This window comes from Hemiscyllium ocellatum, unplaced genomic scaffold, assembly GCF_020745735.1.
Source record: "Hemiscyllium ocellatum isolate sHemOce1 unplaced genomic scaffold, sHemOce1.pat.X.cur. scaffold_204_pat_ctg1, whole genome shotgun sequence".
Taxonomy (NCBI): domain Eukaryota; kingdom Metazoa; phylum Chordata; class Chondrichthyes; order Orectolobiformes; family Hemiscylliidae; genus Hemiscyllium; species Hemiscyllium ocellatum.
In genome coordinates, this window is record NW_026867957.1 from 1,107,465 (window position 1) to 1,114,212 (window position 6,748).

Below are 6,748 nucleotides of genomic sequence, written 5' to 3' on the forward strand. Positions count from 1 at the left end.
TCTACAATAGTGAGTAAGGTGAGGATTTCTTTTTAATGTCTTACGGTCTCTTGATTGAAAGTTTAAGATATAAAACGTAAGCATTAAGTTATTCTCGGGCAGTATTTTTCGAGCAGTTAGACTGTGCCTTTGCCTTGGTCTGTAGGTTGTTAAGGCGGAGAGATGGCCTGTTGTAGAGTGGCGTGCTGTTCCTGTCGGGTGCGGAAGATTAGGGAGAGTTTCAATGAACCTGATGATTTGTCTGCAAGAAGTGTGATTGCAAATCCTATTGGATCACATGGATTGGTGGAGGAGTGATTAAAGGCAGTGAGGAATTGACAGGAGCCCGGGAGTGTGATAGGCGGCAGTCTCCGGATACTGCAGATACAGTCAGGTAGGTGGGTTACCTCCAGAAAAGCTAGGAGGGGTAGGTAGGTACTGCAGGAGTCTCCTGTGGCTATCCCCATCTCAGACAAGTGTACTGTTTTGGAAAATGTAGGTGGTAATAGACTTTCAGGGGAAAGTAGCACTGACAGCCAAGTTACTGGGACTGAGACTGGCTTCTAACATAATGTGAGGTGTATCCAGTTCCACACGATCGATGGTGATAGGGGACTCTCTCGTCAGGGGCACAGTCTGCCGTTTCTGCAGCTGACAGTGAGAGATCAGAATGGGGTGGTACTGCCCTGGTGTCAGTGTCAAGGATATCTCTCAGAGGGAGCAGAACATTCTCAAAGGGGAAAATAACCAGTGGGAGGACATTGTACATTGGTACCAATGACATAGGAAGGGGAAAGCATGGGGTCCTGAGGAGCAGGGAGATTTGCTAGTGCCACTCGGGAGGCATTAAACCAGTGAGGGAGTCGGGGTAATCCTAAAGAGATAGTGAGAAAAGAGGTGAGTCTGAGGCTGGTACTGTTCACCAGATCAGACTGTCAAGGCAGGCAAGAGCAAGCTACAGAATGAGGTGGGACGGACCAGTTACACTGCGTTTATTTCAGTGCAAGAGACCTGACAGGTCAGGCAGGTGGGCTCAGGGTATGGTTTTGAACATGTGACTGGGATATTACAGCAATTACAGAGGCAGCACTCAGGGATGGATAGGACTAGCAGCTTAATGTTCCAGGGTATAGATGCTATCGCAAGGGGACAACAGAGCAGGGGGAGAGGTGTTTTTGATTAGGGATAACATTATGGCTGGGCTTCGGGAGGATATTCCTGGGAGTACATCCAGGCAAGTTATTTGGGTGGTACTGAGAAATAAGAAAGGGATGACCATCTTACTGGGATTGTATTATAGACACTCTCCCAATAGTCAGCGGGGAAATGAGACACAATTTTACCGGCAGACCTCAGTTATCTGTAAAAATATAGTTGCAATGCTAAGGGGTTTTAACTTTCCCAACATGGCCTCGGAGTGCTGTAGTGTTAAGGGCTTGGATGGAAATGTATTTGTTCAGTGTGTACGAGAACATTTCTGATTGAGTTTGTAGGATGTACCTACTAGAAAAGGAACAAAACCTGACCTGTTTTCTTTATTCATTCACAGGATGAGACTGTCACTGGCTCGGCCAGCATTTCTTGCTGCGTTTACCCAGAGGGCAGTTAAGAATCAACTACGTTGCTCTAGGTCTGGAGTCCCATGCAGACCAGACCAGGTAAGGATGGCATTTTCCTTCCCTAAAGGTCATGAGTGAACCACATGGGTTTTTTCAACAATTGACAATGGATTCCTTGTCGTCACTAGATTATTTTTTCCAGATATTTATTGAATTCACTTTCCAAAATCTGCCGTGATGGGATTCAAACCCAGGTCCCCAGAACGTTATCTGGGTCTCTGGATTAACTGTCTAGTGATAATTTCACTCCATCATCACTGCCTCTTAGGAAGTGAGGCAGGGTGAGTGACTGAGTTATCAGTGGGGCAGCACATCAGCACCAAAGATCCCACAGTATTGTGGCTCAGTGGTTAGCGCTGCTTCCTCAGCAACAGAGACCTGGGTTTGATACCAGCCTCAGGCAACTGTCTCTGTTGGAGTTGGCACATTCTCCCCAGTGTTTGTGAGGGTTTCCTTCGGATATTCAAATTTACTCCTACAGTCCAAAGATGTGTAGGTTAGTTGGATGAACCATGTTAAATTTCCCATAGTGTCCAGATGCAGTATATGAGGTTTTGGGATGTGCAGGCAAATCTCTGCCTGATGTGAAAAGATCGTTTTGAGGTCCTGCACAGAGCTCAGTGAGGTGTGGCTGAACGTTTTACATTTCCCGTGGCGGTAAGGGAAGGTCAAAGGTGTGGAGCATGTGTTGGTGGGAGGGTGTGGACCTAACAAGGGAGGTGCAGAGGGAATGGTCTCTGTGGAACGCAGATAGCGGTGGGGAGGGAAATATGTCTATGGTGGGGTCTGACTTTAGGTAGCAGAAATAAGAGGTTAATGCGCTGTATCTGGAGATTAGTGGGGTGGAAGATGAAGACCGCAGGGCTGTAATCTTTATTGTGGCTGGAGGGGTGGGGTAAAGGCGGAGGTGCGGGAAGTGGAGGGTATGTGTTGGAGGGCATTGTTGATCAAGTCGGAGGAAAGTTACGGTCCTTGAAGTAGGCCTTTCTGGGATGTCCTGGAATAGAATCCAAAGAGATTAAACAAATATATCACAGACAAAAGATTAACTGGACCAGAGAATAGGACCCCTTAAAGGTCAACAAGGCTGTCTATGGAATCACAGAGGGTGTGAAAGATATGCAAATGTTTCATGTCATTTTTACTGGAGAAGTATATGGAAGCTCGAGAGTTTGGAGAAATAAACAGTGATAACTTGAAAAGTGTCCATGTTACAGAGGAGGTGGGACTGGATGTCTTAAATCACATCAAGGTGGATAAAGCTCTGGAACCTGATCAGGTGTATCCTGGAACTTTCTGGAAATCTAGGGAAGTGATTGTTGGGCCTCTCCTGAGGTATTTGTATCGTTGATAGTGACAGGTGAGGTGCCATTATTTTAAAAAAGGTGGTAAGGAGGGGCCATGGAACAAGAGAACAGTGAGCCTGAAGTCAGGCAGGCAAGTTGTTCGAAAGGACAGGATATCCATCTATTTGGAAAGGTAAGGAATGATCAGGGAGAGTCACTGTGGCTTTGTACATGCACAATTGTGTTTCACTAACTTGAGTGAGTGTTTTGAAGTGACAAAGAAAATTGATTAAGCCAGGCGGTGAATGTTGTTTATATGGACATTCAACAAGGTTCCACAAAGCAGACTGGTTAGCAGGGTTAGATCACATGGAATGCAGGGAGAGCAAGCCATTACAAAACTACCTTGAAGGTAGGAGACAGAGGATGATGATTGAGGGTTGCTTTGCGGACTGGCGGCCTGTGAGCAGCAGTGTGCTGCATGGATGGATATTGGGCCCTTAATTAAACGACTTGGATGTGAATATATGAGATATGGTCAGTAGGTTTACAGAAGACACCAAAATTGGAGGTGTAGTGGACAGTGAAGAAGGTTAGTTCAGAATACAACAGGATCTTGATCAGATGGGCCATTGGAGCAAGGAATTGCAGACTGAGTTCAAATTAGAAAATGTGAGCTGTTATATTTTGGAAAGGCAAATCAGGGCAGGACTTATGCATTTAATGGTAATGTCCTGGGGAACATTGCTGAACAAAGAGACCTTGGAGTGCAGGTTCATAGTTCCCTGAAAGTAGAGTCACAGGTAGGCAGGGGAGTGAATGCAGCATTTGGTACGCTCCCCGTTATTGGTCAATGCATTGAATGCAGCTGTTGTGATGTCATATTGTGGCTGGACAGGGCACTGATGAAGGCCCTTCTGGAATTCTGTTTTCAGTTCCAATCTCCCTGTTCTTGGAATAATGTTGAGAAACTTGAAAGGGTTCAGAAAACATTTGCAAGGACTTTCCTGGGGTTGGACGATTTGAGCTATTGGGAAAGGCTGAATAGGCTGGGACTATCTTCCCTGGAGATTTGGAGGCTGAGAGGTGATTTTATAAAGTCATGAAGGGCATGGATAAGGTGAGCAGTCAGGGACTTTTTCCCAAGTTTGGTGGGTCCAGAAATAGAGGGTACAGGCTTAAGGTGAGAGGGAAAAGATTTAAAAGGGATCTAAGGGGCATCTTATTCATGTTGAGGGCATTGCATATATGAAATGAACTGCCAGAGGAAGGGGTGGAGGCAAGTACAATTGCAGCATTTAAAAGGCGTCTGATTGGGTACATGAAGAGGTAGGATTTAGAGGGATAAGGGTGAACCACTGGCAAATGGGACTCCATTAACGCTCTCCGTTAATGGTCAATGCATTGAATACAGAAGCTGGGACGTCATATTGTGGCTGGACAGGACGTTGATTAAGCCACTTCTGGAATTCTGTTTTCAGTTTGAATTTCCCTGTTCTGGGAAGGATGTTGTGAAATTTGAAAAGGTTTGGACAAGATTTACAAAAACATTGCCAGGATTGGAGGATTTGGGCTACAGGGAGGGGCTGAAGGCTGGGGCTATTTTCTCTGGAGAGTCAAAGACTGAGAGGTGACTTCATGGAGATTTATAAAATCACGAGGGGTGTGAATAAGGTGAGCAGCCGGGGTCCTATTTCCTCAGGTTAGGTGGGTCCAAAACTAGAGCACATGGGTTTAAGTTGAGAGGGCATAGATTTAAAAGGGATCGAACTGGCAACGTTTTCAAGCTGAGTGTGGTGTGTGTATGGGAGGGGCTACCAGATGAAGTAGTGAAGGCTGAAAAATCACAACATTTAAAAGGCTTCCAATTGGGTACATGAATAGGAAGGGTTTTGATGGATACAGGCCAATAGATGGTAAATGGGAATCCATTAGTTTAGGATTCCTTGTTGGCACGGACGAATTGGACTGAAGGTCTGTTTCTTTGATCTTAATAAATTAAGATGCATTCCTCTCTTTTGTGCAGAGCTAGCTGAAGCACAGATAATTATCCTTGGAGCTGAGAAGGTGAAGCAGTGATTTTGATCTGGTGCAGATTTGGTTCCAAGGTCTTGAATTTGCAAAGAGAGAGAGGAATTGGTAACCCTGTCACAATTTTTAGTAACTACGTTCAAGTAATTGGCAAATAATACAAGGTGAAAATGTGAACACTATTTTACTCAGTAAGTTCTGAGCATCTGGAACAGTCTGAACGACACAGATTCAGGAGGTATTCTGAAACAGACTTGGAATTTTACTTTTTAAGGAAAGATTTGGGAGGCTATGGGCTCATGGGAGGGGACGTGGGACAGATTTGCAGCATCTCCAATAGCCCCCAGGCCCTGTGCTCTGTGATACTGCCCCATTCACTGTGAATGATGAAGCTCATCCCAGGGCAGAGAGAGGGATTAGTCCTCCACTCTCATGACAATGGTGCCCGGCTTGACGGCAGCTCCAGACCAATAGGAGGAGGGTCTGTGCGGTCCTTGAGCCAATGGGAGTGAATGAGGGGTGTGGCCAGCAAGACAACACCTGTCCATGAGCTGTGCAGGTGCAGTGTCACTGGGTGGGGGTGGGAGAGACAGCAGAGACTGGGACAGGGGCTGTTGGACCTGAATTACAGACTCCCGGTAAATTAAAACCAAAAGAACTGCGGAAGATGTAAATCAGAAACAACAACCAGGAGGGTCTGGAGAAGCTCGGCAGGTCTGGCAGCATCTGTGAAGAGAAATCAGAGTTAACGTTTCAGATCCGGTGTCCCTTCCACAGAACAGGTGTTACTGAGAAAAAAAAGTCAGTTTATTTGCAGAAGATAGTGTGGGGGGAGGATATAAGGAGTAAAGGATAGGTGGGGATAGAGTGAGAAGAATGGTTGGATAAAGGAGTGGATAACGATCTGGCTGGGGGAGGGTGACTAGCTGTTAATGGAGACTGTTTAGTGGCTTACCATAGGTAGTGTGTAATGACAGGCTGTGAGAGCAAGGCCTGGTGTGTGGGGTAGGGGGCTAGGACATGGGGTTGTTAGCCTCTGGTTAGCCACTAACAGTCTCCATGTGTAAGCTGTTGCCTACCTATATCACTCCACAATTGGAGCTGCCGAGGACACACACCTTTGGAATATCCTCCCTAACCCCCTCTGTCCGCCTTAAAGATGTATCTAAAAATCGTTCTCTTTAATCTACGTTTCCATCATCCGTGAAGCATTTTAGGAGATTTGTCAATGTGAAAGGCTCCATACAATGCAGGTAGTTGTTGTTATTGTCTGACATCAGGATTAACAGGGATGAGCACACTCTCTTATACCTGATGAACAGCAGCAAAAGCAGGAAGCACTGAGCATGCTCCAGCCCACAATGGGCTTCAGATTATTGATGGGGTGGGGGAACGGGGGCTAGAGGTGCTAGTTGTTCCTTCAACCAATCGGAGTGAATGAGGGGCGGGACAATACTCCACCACGTGATAAGCTTCACTGGCAGCACAGTGTTGTTGTGACCAAGGCATTGGAAATGTGTGAAGGTGCAGGGCAGAGGGAAGGAAAGTCATATTGACCAGGAAGAGGAAATTTTTACCGTATGGAATGAGAGGTTTTACAGAACTTAGTGTACATTGTACAACACAAATTTGAAAATCCAAATTCTGCCCCATTTTCCCTCCCTATAATGCATTTTACACTCCCTGAAATATCAACTGTGTGTTTCTCTCTCCACAGATACCAGTGATCAGTGCCAAAGCCCCATTGCCTGTGGAGAAGGTGATGTTTGACGTCCTGTACAGCTGCAATTCGTGTGGTGAAGGTGCTCCCACAATGTGGTTGGGTAAGAGCTG

At 46.0% G+C, this 6,748-nt stretch overlaps 1 long non-coding RNA gene across 1 annotated transcript; it reads left to right on the forward strand.

Annotated features, from left to right (window-relative positions):
• The first annotated feature begins 218 nt into the window (after positions 1-218).
• LOC132810956 (uncharacterized) lies at positions 219-6,734 on the forward strand. Its single transcript, XR_009643170.1, has 3 exons — positions 219-373; positions 1,529-1,637; positions 6,633-6,734. It is a non-coding gene; the product is annotated as an uncharacterized LOC132810956 (long non-coding RNA).
• The last annotated feature ends 14 nt before the right edge of the window (positions 6,735-6,748 follow it).